Source organism: Vanellus vanellus (genome assembly GCF_965231255.1).
Source record: "Vanellus vanellus genome assembly, chromosome: 2".
Taxonomy (NCBI): Eukaryota; Metazoa; Chordata; class Aves; order Charadriiformes; family Charadriidae; genus Vanellus; species Vanellus vanellus.
Genome location: NC_138906.1, coordinates 55000597 through 55020123, shown reverse-complemented (window position 1 = coordinate 55020123; position 19527 = coordinate 55000597). Strand labels below are relative to the sequence as shown.

The 19527-nt window shown below is 44.2% G+C and overlaps 1 protein-coding gene across 3 annotated transcripts in view; it reads right to left on the bottom strand.

Annotated features, from left to right (window-relative positions):
• COA1 (cytochrome c oxidase assembly factor 1) overlaps positions 1-19527 on the bottom strand; it is a 52687-nt gene that overhangs the window by 15440 nt on the left and 17720 nt on the right. For 2 of the 3 annotated variants that reach the window (XM_082479279.1, XM_082479277.1), the window contains exon 2: positions 8866-9068. The gene's annotated coding sequence lies outside the window, so the exon portion shown is untranslated. Of the gene's footprint in view, positions 1-8865; positions 9069-11424; positions 11501-19527 lie in introns of those variants that run through there. The other variant, XM_082479278.1, reaches the window with a different exon arrangement.

The window sequence follows — 19527 nt, the reverse complement described above, 5'->3', positions numbered from 1 at the left end:
TACTTTTGGCACTTCACAAACACCTTGCTCTTATTCATGTGTCTTACTGAAAGCCAAAAATAAATAATACGCTACCCTAAATCCCCCCAGATTCTCAGATGTGGTAAGTTTATTTCAAGTGCCCATCTTTACACCCTCCCCAGAAGGGCCCCTCCTTCAGAAAATGCTGACCGTACCCTTCTTCTGAAAGTCAAGTCCCTTTGAAATACATCAGATCAACACTTAAAGCCTAAGGCTTTGAGGAAAACTAATTACTTTTGAACATCTTGGACACCTGGATTGTTTCCAGAAGTTGGTCCTTGCCCGCAGGAGCAGAACTGGTTCAGTATCAGCTAAATCTGTTAGCACAAATTAAGATCTGGGAGAAAAATAACCTCAAAGACTCGTGACTTCTTAATAAGCATTGAACACCAAAAACAGCACAAGACCAACAGGGATTCTGACCTAGAAACGTTCTATTCTCAGAAAGACAAAAAGGGGAGAAAAAAAGTTATGATGGGAACCATTTAGAAAATAAAAGAAAGAAAAGAAACTCCCATAATACTTGAAGATTTCCGTTCAGACAGATCCAGCTTGTTAACTTGTGCACAGAGCTGTGCGAGATGGAGAGAGCAAAAGGGAGAAGGAAGTGGTGGAACCTGCCACACCGTTTGCACATGCAGCTTCTGGAGCCAGACCTTTAACTTGACTTGAGGAGTAGCTACTGATTTATCCGTCCACCCTTGGAAAAAGGAAAAGATATGTTGGATGTTCACAAGATAGCTGGATGTGAATCAGCTTCTCTTCCAAAAATGAGTCAGGGCAAGAGGAATTTCAGAGAACAGCTGACTGCAATCTGTATTTTCCTCCTCAGAACACATGTGGGAAAAGATTTGAGGGGAAAAAAAATATATCTCTGTTTAATGCTTTAAATGATGTCTCTATTTTATTCTCTAAATCTTAGGTCCTTCTATAGGTCCCGTTAGGGAAGGCAGGGATTTTTTTTTTTTTTTTTTTTCCTTCATTTTGCAGAGCTGTGGCAGAAAAGCATGGAACAACTTCACAGGAAGCCTGTGCCAGTTTGGGCATTTGGTTTCCAGAGATGGGACCATGCACCATCCCTTCTCTTAGGCTAAAGCATACCAGCCTAGACAAGTTCAGCGCAGTTCCAAGGCTGTTTCCCACAGCAAACCTAGCTTCAGCGATACGGGGACAAGCTTTTGCTATGGACCTACAGCGTAGGGCTTTGCCCAACAAGGAGGTGTGACAGTCCAAGAGCTGGACAAAAGCACAAACCACATTTTTCTATGTCTCCTGTTGATGGGTGAATTTTTTTCAAAACATTGGGTGCTTTGTCTGTGCTCAACAGGCGGTACCTTTACAGGACTACTGTTTTCTAAAAGTGCTGGGATCTTTGAAAATTAAGTTGCTTTATGGCGTTTTCAAGACACACCCTTGCTTGTAGCTTTCAAACAGGGCTGCTAACAACATACGTTATTTCCTCATAAACTTATTGCTGCCGTATTCTTCTAATACTTGTTTGTGGGGTTTGATCAAATGCTAGCTTACCAAGGGCTAAATACAATGAAATTTGACAAATGTGGCATACGTAAGTGTGCTGTGATCCATCAGAAAATGAAACAGGACCAGTTAGCAGGGAATCGCTGCTGCTAATGATGCTGGCAGGGATCCATGCCCACAGACTTCTTAAATTGAAGGCTGCAGAGGACAGAGTTTGCTTTCCACCACAACACACACATTTTTCCGTTTGATTTTGTTTTCTTTTCTCATCGCATGCCACTCAGCTCTCTCTTTGTGGGAATTAGGAAGAGCGATAAAGAGATACCATCACTGTCATACAATGTTACTCCCAGGGACCCCTGCTTAGACAGAAAAAGCCCCTACTTGGTGTTCCTTCCAATTTATCTGTGGCTTTTGCGCTTTGTACAACACCAGCTGAGGCAAAGCAGAAGACAGTGCTCCCAGGTTTCACAAGGAGCTCAGGGATTGACTCACTGTATCACTGTGGCTAAAACCATAAACTTTGGGTGTCTCAATTCACACATGTGAAAATAAGTGACTAAACACTTCCTGGTTCCTACTTCGCTGGAAGATAGCGACATTTAACGGCTGCAAAATGCTCTCACAGCCTACAATGTAATTTTACTTTGGTGTGAAATGGCCCGTGTGCAGTACACATGTTAAGAGGCATGACAATGTGTTCCAGAAAAAAAACCACATGTATTTTGCAGCCTGGCACAGGGCATGTTGTAGGACCAGCGGAATAATTACAGCAGCTGCAGTTGGCACCTATTAGAAAATTAAAGCAGCTGTTAACAGGTCATTAATAATCTGTGACTACCTGCCTTAATAGTATTCTTCAGCCGACAGGCATGAGGGTGAGGGGGTGGAGGAAATGGTCACACCTTCTTCTAAGTCACCATAGAAGGCTGATATACCCTTATTTTTCATCACTTTGTAATCTGCTTGTTTACTTCCATCCTGGTGTCTCTTCCCACTGGCTCATCCCTCGCTGCCAGCTCTCCCACCGAAGGACTGCACGGCTTTTGGCCAGGGAATCCAGCAGCCGCACCTGCACCAGCCATTCCCAGGGGAAAGCCAGCCCTCTCTGCGGTGTCCCAGCCTGGTAGCCGTCTCCCTGCTGTCGAGTTGCCCCTAAATGCCTCTCCTGAGCCGTGCGCTCCTACTGTTGAAGATTATTTTGTCTGCAAGGCACCCCTGTCCGTTTACAACACACTATGATTTGTTCTCTTGCATCTTGCTCCTTGTCTTCCACATGTAGGCAGATGGTTGGAGGAGGAGAGAAAAGCAACTTGTTTCCCTGCTTCTTCAGACAAACACACGCTCTCCAGAGCAGACAGATGCCTTAAAGTCAGATCCAGGGCATCAATTCATCTTTTGGGTTCAGCTGTAGCGTATAAAGCATTTGCTGGCTCTGGTCTAATGCTTTTTGACATTGTCAGGCCCCCTTCAGTGAACTACTGCCTTGTAACCAACTTGACAGCAACTATTGTTCTACATTTATTAATACCGTACGTGCTATCTTCAAACTGACAAGTTCCAAGGCTAGGCATCAGCTGTGCTCAGCTCTGGCTTCAAATAAAATATTCAGACAACAGCAGAGACCTCTTGCTGCTAGTAAGTAAATAAATAAATAAATACATGCCTTTACCATGCTGCCGCCACACTTTTTTACCCTTTCAATCTCAATTTTGCAATAATTTTTTTCTTTTCCTAGGGGTCTTAAAATTTGAAGTCCGCACTTCCCTGCACCCTCCCTACCCTTTTTGGATTCTTTAGGAAAGGCCTTTTTTTTTTTTTTTTTTTGCAATCATCTTTCAATTTATTCCTTTCTCTCTCTTTTGGATGCAAACCTAAATTCCAGAAATTTGAATCTATGTAAAAGTTAATTAACTTCAGGAACTGTTCTTCCTCTCCTTTTTAGTTTGATTTTTTTGGAATGCAGATTTTTTTTACCATAGCCACTGTAATTTTCTATTATTTTTAAAATGTTTAGCTTAACGCGTTATGTTTACTTAGTCAATAAGCTGATGATGCCCATGACAGGACTAGAAGTGTTTGGTTAGCAGCAGGGAGGAAAAAAAATCAATAACTCCAAGCATTTGGCAGCTTTGTGGGCAGGAAATCATTTGTATTCTCTGGTTTAAATCAATGACCTTCTTTTCTTTGCTGTTCCAACAGGAAATTATAAACTCTGTGAACACTATTTGCATAGTGCCTTCTGCGATACACTTGTATATGCCTGGGCAAAACAGTATGTTAACCCCAGCAGTGCTTCTCTAAGGTCTTGGTTAGAGGAACACGGGCACTTCAGCATAGAGCTTTTCCACTGCAGGCACTTGCATTTATTGGGAGCAGAAGCAGAGTAGAGCAAGATGTGCAAACAGCTCCTTCCGCACTTCCAACAGCACCATCAAAAGATGAAGGCATTATTATTCGATAACACGGTTGTCTACTGCAGAGTATGAAAAAAATGCTTTCTCTGTAACTTGGCAAGATGTTGTATTTTCAGAAACTTGCTACTTCTACATTAAAGCTGCAATTGCACTTTTGTGTCCTGCTTGTCAGGGTTGCCCTTACGTGCCAGGTATGGTTTGAAAGTGCTGCACCTTTGCTTGAACTCAGCATTACAGAGTACATGTTTGTGAAAGTTTCAGCCGCTTCTATCCTGCCTTTTTGCTAAATGCACTTAAGGAAGAAAAAACAAATTGCCACCTCGTCCTGCCATGCTGGTGGGAAGCCATTCCAGGATGGTGACGTTCTGAGAAAAGGCAGTGTTGAGCCTGGCACTGAACTTGCCTTCTCACTTTTTCTACTGCCCACCACTGTGTTAAGTCCAGCTCAGCTATTTCTTAGTGTATAGGAGAGCTGGCATTCAAGAATAACAGCTACTCACAGGAGATGGAGCAGGTGTGTCCCCCTTTTTTCTGTTTCCCCCACTGTGATCACAGTGCAGCCCCAAAGTCTAGGATTCTTGCGTACGGCCAGAGCCGAGTGCTGCAGCCTGCAGCACTGGCAACTGGCACTGTAAAGGTCCTGGACCCAAGCCCCCCTTGATGTGCTTATCTTCATCCCATGCAGGAGAATGACATGGTAAATCAGTCTGAAAAACATGATTATAACCCCAGAAACCACCGAGGCCTCGGTAGTCTGCACTGAAATTAAATGTCATAATATTCAGGCATCCAGATTTCTCTGCTTTGCTCTTGCACATGACAAGTCCTTTCACAGTACTTCTCAGCATCCCTCCTTGTGCTCCCAGTGCCACTGGCACAAAGCTGTAGTCATCAGGTGATACTTGAAGTATATTTATTAGTTATGTCACAGCTCTCCCCCTCCCCCCGAAACAAAAGGACAGGAATGTTACTCAGAGTGATTGAAGTGGAAGTAATATGTGATTCTTGCACTCCTGCTTTGTTTCTATTAATTTGTCAAATGTAAGGTTGCCCATCCTGACCCCACAAGCATTTCGCTCCTTCCCACTGTAAACTCTACATGCTTGTTGGGGTCCCTTCCAGAGCTCCTAACTGACCGAGCACTCTTTGGATTTCTAAAATTTGCTGTTCCTGATTGAAGGGAGCCACCAAGAAAATGAAGTGCCTCACTTTCTCAGTGACAGGAGACCAAAGCAGCATCACAGTATCACAGAAAGGCTGAGGTCAAAAGGGACCTCTGGAGCTCGCTTTGTCCAATCCCCATGCTCAAATGGGGTCACCTACAGCCAGTGGCCCAGATGACTTTTGAGTATCTCTAAGGATGGAGACTCCAAAACTTCCCTAGACAACCTGTGCCAGCACTTAGCCACCCTCACAGTGAAAAAGTGTTTCCTGACGTTCAGAGGGAACCTCCTGTGTTTCAGTTTGTGCCTATTGCCTCTGGTCCCATCACTGGGCACCGCTGGAAAGGGTCCTTCTTCACACTCTCTCTTCAGGTACTTACATACATAGGTGAGACCCCTCTCGAGCTTTCTCTACTCTGAACAGTCACAGAAAGCAGAGTGCTAAATTGAAGGATGAATTGGGTAGCTACAGCTCAGTTGAGTTTCTTCTACTGAGTGGGTCGAAGTGAAAATGCCTTTCTTTCCCTGTTGCTTTTCCTCCCTTCCTCATGCATACGTCTCCTAAATGTCATGCTGTCACCTTTTCTCGTCGAACACCATGTACCTGGAATCTTTCCGTCTCACAAGAAATGGTTCACTCTGGAAAGACGTGCAAATAGAATAGCTCATGCCAGAAATATGAACTTGATTGGTTAGTTTTAGGCTTTGGACTGATTTGTGAGTGATTTATGATTACACGTGAATAAAACATAATCAGAAACTGTGGAGTGATAATGGTGTATGTACAAAGAGGAGAGCTGCTCCCATTACACATGGGAACGTATGGGCCGTAATCTAATTCTTTTGAGGTTGTGAAAGGTGTGCTATGTGACTAATTCATTTCACTAATATATGACAAGCCACTTTCATAATGGAAAAAATTACTTTTCTAGATAATTTGTTTTTCAACGACTTACCATCGTTGTTACCCTCCTAAGGGTGTATATTTTCCACTATGCAGAAAACTGGTATGGAATAAAACATGCTGATAGATTCAAAAACTGCGTTTAGCTTTAAGACAGAAATTTGTGGGTTGTTGTTTTTATAATATATATAAGCTACGGTCTTTGAGGTTTTTGGTCAGAAGACAACCATGTGTTTCATGTGGCCTGTTTACAAAAAGGAAAATATAATTCTTTCTGGGGAAAAGAAACTAGATTACGCTGCAGGAAAAGGAGATTTAGTGCTGTGGTGTTCAAGAATAGTCAGACGGAAATTCAGCTCAAGAACTCTGTACTGAATTTAGGGTACAGATTTACCAATTGGCTCTGTTCTCGCATTGCATTTAAACATACTGCTGTATTCATACTGAATTGAATGGTATTTGCTGTAGAGGTAAAAAGCAAGACTCATTCTCTTTTGAGTTTAATACAGGATAGTGACTTTGCCTACTTCAGTAGAGTAATTCTTGATTTATACCGCTATAAGCAGGAGCAAAGCCAGATTAGGAATGTACCTCAAAGTGAGAGAGTTCAGATATGCATTTAATCATTGTTAAATGAAACATTTGGAATAAAATGCACTATTCACTGCTCTTACCATTCTATTATCTGTAAATGCATTGTGGTGTTTTGGTTTTTTTTATAACCTTTATAACATTAGCAATTAGCACCCATAGTCTCCAAACGTTAGTCTCCTCATGTGACACTTCTTCGGTGTAAATCCAGTCACTTTAAATGAGGTATAGCTTGGTACCAGAGCAGACAGTATTGGCTAGCTTACTGTGTGTATGTACAAGCAATAAGACAGCAGAACTGGCTGATAGATATACAGAGCTAAAATTTACCAGATCTGCTCCCCTGCCCAAGACTGGCACAAAAGAGAAGCAGAACTTCCTCCTTTCCTGCCCTCGATATTCGGATCCATTAGACACACCCTCAAGTGTCTTACTTGTTCTTCTCCATTTGTGTTGGCCATTCCTTTCTAACAGGCCATTCTCCTCCACCCAAGACAAGCAGCAAGCAAATGGTGCTATGCCCTGGCTTAGCAGTTCCTATAAGCATGGGATTTTTCCCCGGGGATGTTTTGTCTGGGCCATTTTATGATGCAAAGGTCTTACTGGAAGAAAGAACTGGCCCTACAAGGTCTTGGATGCCTTGCTGAGAAATTAATATTAGGTAGCATATATAATATCCAGTACTGATGGGGAAAGTAAGAAGAAAGCAACCAATCATTTTTAACTCATGCAATAAGCTGCACTCCTCCGACTGCGTTTTTCCCCAAATCCGCTCGTTAACTATGATTCGGTATGTGCCATTTGTGCTTTATGGGACTAACAGTCTAAGCCAGTTTACTGGTGAATGTAACAACTTTCTCATTAAATGTTAATGGCAATGTTTTAATTAGTCCCAGGGTTCTGGTAGAAAGTTAAGTCCTTCCTTCAGTAACCAGCAGTTACAGATGCAGTAAGTGTTAATAACCTAATAGGAAGCAAACTAGGCAGGCGTACATTCCATCACCCAGAAAATGGATTTCATGTAGCTTTTTGATGGACTGTTCACACTTTAAACCAAAAAAATAGTTGATTTTTAATATGCAGAGCCGGGCTGTTTGCAGCACCTAAAACTGCAGCCCCATCATGTTGTTTCCCATTTCTCTCCGACCTCATGTTTTAACGTGCTCCCTGCTATGCAATTTGAAACTAAAGATGTCACCTGGTTTAGGGGTGGGGAAGGGAAGAAATTCAAGCGGGAGCAGCAACCATTCTCAGACTTTCAGCAACTGTGCTCAAACGCCAATAGAATAAACATAAGAAATCACAAGACATTTAAATAGCTTTGTTTCTGATACGAGCTTTTCAAGCCACAAATGGACTTTCATAAAGAAGCCAGAGTATGCACGGGAGTTATGTGAGAATAGGAGAGGGCTGTGTGTGTGAGTGTGACACCAGAAAGGATTTAGTGGGAACAGCAAAGGAACAAATTTATCAAATGCTGGCGTAAAGGCCAACTGGAGCAACCAGCTGGTTTTCACCTCTACGCAAAAGGAGAGCAGTCTGTTACACTGCCCTTCCTCCCCCATCCAAGGTTTTAGTTGGGGGAAACTTTCTCTTAAACGGAGCCCAGCAAATTGTAAGGAAAATCCAAGATGAGGTTTTTGAAACTTTGCTGGATCTTTAGGGATACGGTAACCCTAAGGCATGCTTTAGGGATAGCGTATCCTGGATAGAGAGGTTTTTCAAAAGTTACTGTCTCTTTAGGGATACAGTAACCTTGAGGGATACTACCTTGAGGGATAGTGAGTTGTCACTTTAGTAGGCAACAATCCTTTCTGTTCTTTGTTGTTCTACTCTAATAAAAAAAAAGTAGACTGCCACTTTATTCACTTAAGTAACTGGCCAGCTTAGATGATGTCTTTTGCACTTTCCAGTTTAGGAAGTAAACTGAAGTTGCACAAAGAAATCTTGAGCTTTTGTCATGGCCAAGAAGCAAGACTGTTTTTGGCAGTGGGCAGCGCTTTTCCAGTGATCCACTGTGGTTTTCCAGCCTCAGCACTGCTGTAACTGAGGGAGTTCTTGAAATGCGAACCAACATCAGCACAGTGCTTGGGTGTACTAACAAGACCTCATTTACTGTAGTTTTAGTACAACGGGGAGAGAACTGGCAATACGAGTGTCATCTGCCCAGCATTGTGCGCTAGTGATTTTTCTCCAGGCTTGGTTTAAAACAGTTGTATGATAGGCTGATGACTATAATTATTTTAAAGTCAATTGTGCAATGGATGCAGGCTTCTGAGGCCTGACTTACCGTATTCAGATTGAAGCTCAGTATCTATGGCTGGATTTTTAGGCAGCTGAGGAAGGAGGGTGTGTTATTTGACCCATAAAGCACTCAGCATAGCAGCAGGCTTTTCGGTGCCACTCCTCAAAAACGGTGGTTCAAGATCACTATCACTAGGTAGCCCCAATCCAGCTAAAAAGCTCTTCTGACAGCTCTTATCCAGACTCCACCTAGAACAAAAGAGAAAATGCAAAGGAATGGGTATGTAGCAGAGGCAGAGGAAGAATATTCAGACATTCCTAAGGATTCAACAGGTCCCTCGACCTCCCACTCCAAGACAACATCCAGTACTGTCAGTCCTACTGCCTGCGTTTTCCTTGTAACCAATTTACAGTAAAGTGAGAAGTTAGCACATGACATTTTGACATGACAGTAGTCCCATCAAAAACATTAGGGATCTCCTGCAGCTTTGTCCAGCTTTATTCACAAAAACCTTATGAAAATAACCACACATCCTTTTGCATGAAACCATGCCTGCTGGCAGTCTGAACAGTGCTAGCAGTATTTGTAAAAAGGAGGTAACAGACCATGTATTTCAGTCCTACAACTAAATATAATTTTCATAATAGGCATTCCTCCTGAACAGCTCTTCTTCTGTTGTCAATAATGAATAAATCAACAGTAGTCCATCTGCTGGGACTTTTTATTTACCAGTTTATCCAATTCTTATGAACTAGCCTACCTGAAAACAGATACATGGATTCTTCTAATGGCACTTTGTGTTTACCAGTCTCTGCATCTGCAGCGTTTTGCTCTGTACACGCAGCAGGAGGGGAAAAGTGCTAGTTTTTTTAAAGATTGAACATTTCAGGCTGCAGCCAAGACCTTTAAACTATTTAGCTCTGTAAGAAGTGGAATATGAAAACCTGGGATCCTCCAGATTTGGGCATCTTGGAGTCTCCAAGGCTGACTGAGAGCACAGTTCCCTGCAGTCTCTCCCCTGCAGAGAAGGTCCAGGCTGTCTTCAGTATCCAACCACCTGTTTCCACAAAATTCTAGTATTTTCAGTATCTCAAACACCCTGTGCCTCTCTGTCAGCTCTGTTATAACAGGAAAGGAGGTTCCCAAACTGCGCATACACAGATGAGGACACATGCACAACACACATGCCGAGAACAGTCATTTCCGTAGGAAACCAGGCTGAAATATGTGCAAGTCATTCAATACAAAGCCAGGCAATTTTCAAGACAGCTGTTAAAAAACTTGTTAAACATTTGCTAACCTCTAGGAATGGGTCTGCGTGCTTGTAACAGAACTGCATGCCACTGCATCCCAACAGCAGCCTCTTGAGGACTCCCAGCATGCAGGAGTTAACATTACAGTATCACCACGAACAGTCCCAACAGAAATGAGACTTTCATCCATCGGTCGCTCAGCCTTAATTAATAGGACACTTTTCAATTAAACTTCAATGACATCTTTTGAAAACTAGTTTTACACCTACTATATTTCTTTTGGACAAAACAATCTGCTCAGCTGTATTCCCAGCTGTATGTTTTGTTTCTCCCAGCCTGCTGGCAGCCACAGCTACTTAAAAAGAGAGTAAGTTATGTCAACCGCTGGGATTTTCTACAGTACATATTACATCACCTTTGCTGAGAAACTTGTCTGAGCAGATCCCTTTTCTTGCTTTCTTCTTTCATAATGTCCTTCACATTCCTCTTTCAATATTTGCTGTTCTCTCTGTGGAAGCTCAGTTGCTGGCATTTTAAGGAAAGGTTACATAGCAAAAGGGTCATTAAGGGAGCTTTTCTCTCCCTATCCCATGCTCCTAGAGAGAAAACTGTAGCACGTGGCACCTTTGGAGAAAGGTTTTCTTCAGAAAAAACCTACAGCATTCATTGCTGGTTTCAGAAGAAGACAAGGAATTTGGAGCACAAATTTTAATTCTAACAGTGAAGAAGTAAGGACGAGAACGAGCAAAAGATAAAACAAAATAAAGACAGCAAATTATGCTCTGGTGCAGGTAGAAATCTAGAACCCTAAATTTTACCCTCATCCTTGATAGTTAGGTGGCTGTGCCCCTGATCAAATTGCTCTGTGCCTCTGCTTGCTTCTTTACGAGTCCTGGTCCTTATGAAATGGCCTTGGAAGTCAACAGTCATATGTCTTTCAAAATGTCCTCTAGATAAAGTGTACCAATTGAAGTCTGGTCCAGAGACAAATGAAGGTGCTGGGAGCCTGCCCAATTCAGGTGCATAGACTTCAAAGTCGGCAATGTAAGAACGAAGTATGTTAAGTCTGGGGATAGGATTTGGAATAGACTGGAAACGGAGCCTCAAAAAAAAAAAAAAAGATATGTATTTCCAACCTTAGGCGTATAAACTTGGATGGCTTAATGTACATGCTCACCAGTGCGAACGCATGCACGCAGGTGTGTGAGCTGGCACGTGAGACAGATGCTTGCTGTTTGTTTATGTGGGCTCTTTTACAGTCCCTCATGGCAGCAAGACAGTGTGTGCAGTAGACTGGTACGGTACGGTCTGTTGGAGGGCATCAGCTTAAAAGCATGGTAAGGATGCTTACTTTGACTAAAGCTAAATGGCCGAACATGAAGTTGGGAGGTATCTTCTATTCACGTGCAGCTCCTTCTTCTAAACACAGTGGCTACCACATGATCTTCTTGAGCAGTTTGAGTCTCTCTATACAAACAATGGAGAAGGAAATCTAATTCCCAGTCTAGGAAAGGAAACACAGCTAAATGAACGCTGTTAGCAAGGGCAAGAATATTATCTCTGCCTGTTTGAGAGCCCACTGAGGTTGAACAAAATCTTTTCATTAGCTGTAATAGAGTCTTTTTTACACTCCATTTGAATGATCTGTTTAGGACTAAGCATTTCTTGAAAAACACGCTGCTTTTACTCTCAAAGCATTTTCCATTCCATGGGACTTGGTAATGCCTCAATTTAGCAAAATGCTGAATAATCTTTGTCATGTTTAACATGAAGTGTAACTGAAGGACCCTGTACCCTGCAGTAGTGCTCTCTGGATCTCTGTTTTTTAAGGGATCAGTGAAAAATCAACAGAAAAATGCAAGCAAGCTATTTTGAGCACCTTAAATTCAGTACAAATAGCTCCTCATCTTTAATGGAAAACTTCTAAAGGAGCCAAAAAAACAAACAAAAAAAATAGAATTCAAACCAACTGTCCTTCCAACAGTAAAATCATCTAAAAATTAGCTTAATACTTTTAGGATCAGCAATCTGGGTAGATAACTAAAGCAACAAATAATAAAATAGCCAAGCACTGGGTACCCAGTTAATGTATCAGCATGCTGTTGATGGTATGTAAACAATGCTAAAAGAAGAGGAAATTATTAAAGCAGAAGGCAATACTTCATTTACTATTCAGCTGGGATTACTGCTTAGGAAGTCACTAATGCACAGGCAGAAACTTGCCTGTTACCCAAATGAGTATGACTAGTGCTGGATGTTTCTCTTACTAATCTTTCTTAGAGCCTGAACCTCACTTCACTTCCAGAAAGGCAAGATTATTTGGGAGGTTCCGTTTTCACACTTAATTGCAGAATCAGACACATGGAGCTCCTCCAGGAGCTCTTTGGGTTTTGGTTTCTTCTGAGTAGAAAGAACATCAAAGTGTAACAAAGCCCAAAGTACCTGCTCCAAACTTGTTTTGCTGACCTGCCAGTTGCGTGTTGGATTGGGAATTTCCTTCTCTTTTCTGGAAGGTAGAAAAGAAGGGGTGTGTGTGTGTGTGTGTGTGTGTGAAACTAGCCCAAAGTAGTATTCTATTCTTGTTCCAGTTTATCTGTTTAGGCTTTTGTCACTGGCCTCTGCCAGACCAGGAAAGGCTTCACTGTATGAGAAATGGCACTACGAGATCAGATTGGAAGGGGATGTACCAAACTAGTGGATGCAGTATGGGGTCCCTGGCATGGCCAGACACCTCCCATGGTACAGTGTGACTCCCCTGCCCCTTTTGACAGAAACCACTCACAAGACCACATGAGTACTTTCCCACTTTTCCTGTCTTAGGAGTGTCAGGTGAAGAGGCAGCTGCCTCATGCCAACCGATTGGGAAATGCTAGGCATGAGGTGTGTCTTCCAAAAGGTCTGAATCAGGACTGCAATGCTCAAGTCAGATGCCTAAATTAAGGAGGCAGGCTCAATACAGACTACCCTTTCCCCTTCCTGAAATGCTGAACTTGCTGATTTTCCCACTTGCCTTTTCAGTTGCTATGGATTTCTGTTAAAAAGGGATGATACAGTGGCTTAATTTCTAAAGCACCAAAAAATGCTGCAATGAGAGATTCAGATAACGCCACTGAGGAGCACCCACGTAGGATGTGCTACTATCACAGGTAAAACTAACTGGGTTAGAAACAGACTGGAAGCTGTGTCTTCTACAGAGAAACAGCAGATGTGGGACAAACAAAGGGACATGAAATAGAAAAGGAACTTCTGACCATGCTTTGCCGCCCCGTCTTCCATTTTTACTCCCTTCCCCTCCTCCCACTCCATCCCTTGTCCTCCTGCCCTTTTGCAAAAACCCAAAATGGCACTGGTTGGGTTACACCTATAGATCATTTGTCAAAGACTTCTCTCCTCCCGCTCTGCATGAGCTAATCGTTCCCAGCAAGCTTTCTGGGGTGATGAGTCAGTGGCACAAAGAACTGACAGATCAGATGCGGTATTTATTTTCTTCCGCTTTTTATAAGCATGGCAGTCTCCCTCATCTACAAGCACAGAGGAAGGGGTAATCAAACATACTGCAGCTGGGAGCTCTAAGGATAAGGTCCGCAAAACCTGCAGCTTCCAGTGAAAGCCTTATATTTTTTGTATTCTTTTTTGGTACCAGGCATTGCTGGATGCTTACTCAGTGACACACTGTGTTAAAAGTTGCAACATTCATCTTTAAACATTAATTATCAAGGCATGATTGCTTCAAAAATCCACTGCCTGAGGCCAGGGCCTAGGAAGTGGAAAATGTAATTTCAGAAAGAGATGAGAACAAATGCTGAGCCTTTTAATTGCAGGTTACTACAAATGACTAACAGTAAAGCAAAAATCGTTTGGATGTATTTGTTGTTCTGAATGTCAAATTCAAAACTTAGCAGTGAGTTGCCTGAGGTTTGGGTGTTTTTCCCCGCTCTTCTTTGTATAAAAGTCAGAGAAGCTGGTGAATTTTGGAGAGGTGCAGGAAGTGCATTTCTAAAAATACAGTTAAAATATTTTCCTAGATTGGAAGAAAGAAAAAAAGAAAGTAAGAAAAGGCTACATGATGCACACAAAGTCAGGCAATAATTGCAATAGTTGCTGGACAGTTACTCTGCTCATTTGGAGTTTCATTTCAGAATGAAGGCTACAGTGAGTCTCAGCATCTGTCTCCATCTCCCTCAGTTCTACTGAAATCTACCTGGAATTACCAACAGTGTAAGAACGGATCAGACCTGTTTCATCACGTGTGGCAAAACAAGATTAAACGCTGCTGTGACTCAGCATTGCCATATCGGGTGTCCCAGTCTGAAGCCAACAGAACCACTGCATCTTCATCTCTGCCATTCTGGCCTTGCTGCTGGCAGACTGGGGACAGCCCTGCATGAGCACCTTTGCAGGGTATCACAAAGGGCAGAGAACTTGCTCATTCTAGCCCCCCCTGCCATCACCCCTCAGTGTTGGCCATGTCTGGGAGCACACAACTAATGGGAGATGTAACTCACGGCCTGGTGGGTCTGAGGTTGGTTTCTTGTGTGACCATAGGAAAGACCGTAAGGACAGGGTCTGTGATGGTCCTAAAGTCACAGTTCTGAACCAAAGCCTGGAGGCCAAAGGGACTCCAAATTGTGACACTCATCTTTTCTGAGGCTGACGTTCACCAGGAACCTCCAGTTCTCCTTCTGGGTGTGTTCAGAAGCACTTCTGACCTCATAGCACTGAACAGCTTGGTGCCTGCCTCCCTAGGATTGAGAAATGGCATGCCATTTCACTACCAGAATGGCCTGATCCACTAGGTGTACCAAACACCTGCCTAACCCATCATGTTTCATCCGGAGGAGCAGAGACAAGATGGTGGCGACGATAGTGACTGTGTCCTGTCCCATCTCCTTTCCCCACTTACTTCTATCTAACAGTTCTGTACTGAAAGATTTTTCCCCATGACCTGGGAGACGTGGTTTCAACATGCTCCAAGTATGTTCTCTTGCTGAGTCAGTCTGCACCTTTCTGTTAAATGGGGAATAAAAGACTTTCTTTACCTCATGGCCATCCTTACCAGGCCTGTACTGCAGACCAGTTTTTGCAGGACAGTTCAGGTCCAGGCTGTCAAGAGTTTGCTCCCTACCGAGTGGGCTGGCTGTAGCCACGCTGCAGAGTGCTCAGCTCATGTCTCTGCTCGTGACCCTGTAGTTAACAGTTGTTATTTTCTGTGCATGGCCTTGGTGGGGTTTGTTTCAGTTCAAAATATGGAGAATACTAACAGGTGTATGCTGCAGGCCGCCAGTGCTGCGTCAAAATCATTACAATGCCAGAGAAAAACTGCTGCGTGCTCTAGGAAAAGGATGGGTGAGGGCACAAATTATGCTATTGCCTAACCTGGAATAATGCTGAAGCACTGTTCTTGTTGAGGGAAATACATTTGGTGTCTTTCACATCTATCCTGTCTGTCTGGAGCAAACCTTGGAGTGAACTACATGGTTGATGACACTCACAATTCCCCTTGGCAATAACAACGGATTTGTTCCAGAAGAGAGCTCAGACAGTGACGGGTGTCTGACATACTGACCACGGGTAGTACGAATGACCAGGAAACCCATTCCTGGAGCAAAACAGGAGTGGGCCAAGCTGGTAGTACAGACACAGCATGTTTAAGCAATAGCTGTTCTGCTTTGATGGGGCCCATGAAACTCAGGAGAGGTCTCTCTGCTGAACTCACTCTACTCAGACAAAGCAGCAAGCAGAACATCAAAACCAGGTAAAATACAGCGCTGTACAGCAGCCCTCAGGTGGTGTTCTCGCTATTCCTCCCTCTCACACTTTCAAATAACCCAGGTGGGTGATGTATTTGATGCCTGGAAGCGTGCAGAAGACTGGGGCTTGCACTGCCTCCCATCCTCCCCTCCTTTGCCAGCGATCTAGTGACCAGTTTCAGTTCTATCACAGGTAGGACTGGGAGACTGACAGGAGTCTCCTGTGCCTCTGCCCCCTTGAATGTCACTGCTGCTCTATGGAAACCCAGCTGCCACTATGTTTTCCTGACCGCCTCTAAGATGATTGTCAAGGACAGAAAATATTAATTAAATTTTAATTAATAAATTGAACACTGTGGGGTTAATTACAGCTGTTTACAGGGAGTGTATGGGATTTGGAGGGCCTACCTTCTGGTGTTTTTGCACAAAGTGTTGCCTCTTCCGCTAAGCTCTAATTAGCTGGCTTTTTTTTTTTTTAATAGCCAGTCTCCAATGATTGCTCAGTAGCTCCTATTTTGTTCCTCATCAGCAGTTCCCCAGCACAGCTGGTACAGAAGGGAAGCAGGCCTGCAGTGTGTCTTGTAGGGAGCAGTTGATAAAGAATCTATCAGAAGTGGTGTAAATCAATAACTCAATAAAAAAAAAAAGAAAAAAAGTGAGAGGCCCAGCTCCTAACACTCTCTAGCAAGGGGACGATGGAAGAAACAAAAGGACATGGGCAGAAATAAGAAGAAACAGCGACATCTGAAGTTGCTGCAAGGTCAAAATTCTTCTCTCCGTATGCAGCCCTCTTGTCCAGCTGCATGTTCTGCCTTCCTGCATATGCATAATGCCAAGAGCGATCAACAGCAGACAGGCACCAGGGAAAAAGCAGGCTGTTCCAGCACAAAGTCAACTGCGCAACTCGGAATAATTTCTCCTCTACTCCTTATTTTCAACCTACGTGTTTCCTCCTTAGTGGTAAAACCTTTTTAAAATTTAAATGGACTTAATTATCTGTATTTTAAACTAGTTACTTTTAGCCACTCAGTGTATAGTTCTAAAGAGCAAGGGTCCTTTCAGGACACTGTTAAACTAAAGGCACACAGTAAACACACTGTGCCCAGATATCAGGAGTTTATCAGGAGTTTACTCCAGCCTGCTTTTCAATTTCATGCCACCAGATGCAAACTAATAGCGCCTAAGAACCAGCACAGAAGATAGCTTTGGGAGTTTGGGGGTTACTTTGGATGTTGTTTTGTTGGGGTCTCTTGCAAAAGTGATCAACAGACGTCCCGCTGATCTCCCTCAAGTATCTTGTCCTGCCTGCTAGTGTTCGTGACTGAACCTGAACGGCTGCCACCGAGGGAGCAGAGGGCAGTGGCTGGAGGACGAGGACTGGCAGCGATGCCACAGCTGGCAGCTGGCCTGGTGCCTGCCTTCCCCTTCCCACCAGAGCAGCTGGCTCTGCGTAGCAAGCACAGGAGCCTGGTTTTGGCTCCTGCTGAGGTGAGACGGGGTGAAGAAAAGAGGGGAAAAAAGACTTTTTTTGTAACCAAAAGCAATAATGCTAGTAAGGGAAAATGGGGATAGACTGGCCAATGTGGAGAGCAGGATATCCCCAAAACCCAGCATGCATCCCTGTGGTTTCTGAGGTTGGAAAACCACTGCCTAAATTAAGAAAGCTATCTTCCATCTCAAGAAAGGAAACATAAAAGTCAGATTCGCTCTTGCAGAAAAGCCTAACTCGTCTGGTTCCTCAAGCATGGTTGAAAATTTTATCCTCTCTGCTTTGCAGCGAAACGGTTTCACTGCCCGGGGGCGCTGAGCTGAGGGCTCTCCAGCACTGAGGTGTCTCCTCACCCCACACTTTGGCTGAAAGCCTCGCGTTACAGTGCCAAACCCCTGCTCCGGGTCTACCTTTCGCAGCCACACAGATTCCCCCAAAATGGAGAAGACAAAGCACCGTCTTTTCTTTTAGTATTTAGAACTGTGTCACCTGAGAAGTGCTTGCCAGCGCGTGTGAGGACTCAACTGCTTGTACCAATACATGCACATCTACTAACCGAGCGGCAGTGCCCACGCAGCGCTAGCAGCTGCTGCCAAGACATCCTTCAAAAAAAACCAAACCAACCCTGAATGGTGTCTCGAGACGGGCTTTTCCCCGCTTCAACAGCAACACTCATTTTGTAACGAAGAGGTGAAGATCCCACTGCTTCAAGCTTTTGCTCTTCCCGAGGGTCAGTTGCCTATTCAAGTCGCAAGATCCCAGTCACACCAATGATTACTGGTGTGTGTGCGTCCCCGTGCCGGTCACGCGTGGGCTCAGAGGCCAGGCAAGGATAGCACAGGCTTGGCTGAAGGCTTAAAGGGCTGAGAGCCTTTAGGGAGGCCGAGACCCCCGATTAGCCAAGCTGTTTCCAGCCGGGGCGGCGGTGCCCGCCGGGCTGGAGCCGAGCCGGGCCGGGCCGGGAGCGCTGCCGGCAGAGTCGGGCTGCCGGTGCCACCTTCTGGACACATGCGCAAGCGTTAGTCACCTTCCCCTTGAAGCACACTAAGGAAAGTGTCTCCATTTCACTCCCCAGTCCTGCTTGGTTTTTTGTTTCTTTCCCCCCTCCTTTTTAACCCAGCACCACGTAGCGGATAAGTCGGGGGAGCAGGGCGGCAGCGGCAGGACCCAGGACGGCTGTGCAGTGCAATCCCGCCTTCTGTGGAAAAGCGCGTACTGCGAGGTTGGAAAAATGCTCCCACCCTTTAGCTTTTCCTCTTCTCCAAGCATCTCTGAGACACAGCCAGAGAAGTAGAGACAAGGCAGCGGCACTCATCTTAAGAGACATCTGTGTATTTTAGGCCAGGGAGGAAGAGCGGGGGCATGCAAGGGCACACCCTGGTTAACTCTAGTGGCACCATATCAGGGGCTCACAAAAGTATTAATTTCAGCAAGGACCAGCCTGCAAAGAGGGGGTCTGACTGGTCTTGCTGTCCGATTAGCTTTAATGGCCATGTGTGAATGCACACATCATGAGGTCTTGCCATTTATGTCAACAGCAGTCGTGTTCTCAAAGGGACCTCTTCTCTTTAACATCCAAACCACAAACTGTTGAGCGTGGTTACACCACAGGCATTACTGAGAGCAAGGCTAAGGTTAGAGAGGCCATCTCATTCTGAAAGAATCCGAAATTATATCTCCTGCGGACAGCAGCTGCAGTTCTACCTATTTCTTATAGCTGCAGAATGGGCCAACCACTGTCTTCCAGTGCAAGAAGTCTTCCAAGTTGCAAACAGGATGCATACACCCAACACAGCCTCAAAACCAGCTCGCAGAAAAAGCTTGGGAGCAACTTTTAGTGCAGAGAGGATGTCTCCAAGGAATGGTTTAAAGAGCACAATGAGGGGTGGCAGACCAGGAAAAGTTGTGAGCTTGGTAAGATACATCTGAATGGGTAGAAAGCAAAAAGGAGTCAAAAGGAAGAGCTATAGGAATGATGCAGAAGGCAGGCAGCAATGAAAAGATGCAGGCTGCAGGGCGCAGCGCTGCAGGGCTCCTCACTGAGGACTTGTTCTTCTGCCCCAAACTAAGATGGAGCTTAAGAAATGTGGAGTTTGAAGCTGCCAAATGCTTATAGCAGCTGCAAGCATGCAGCACCTAAAACAAAGGGTCTCAATTTAGTGGCAGCTTTTTTAGGGATTACCGTAACATAAGGCAGTGGCAATAGAGACAATAG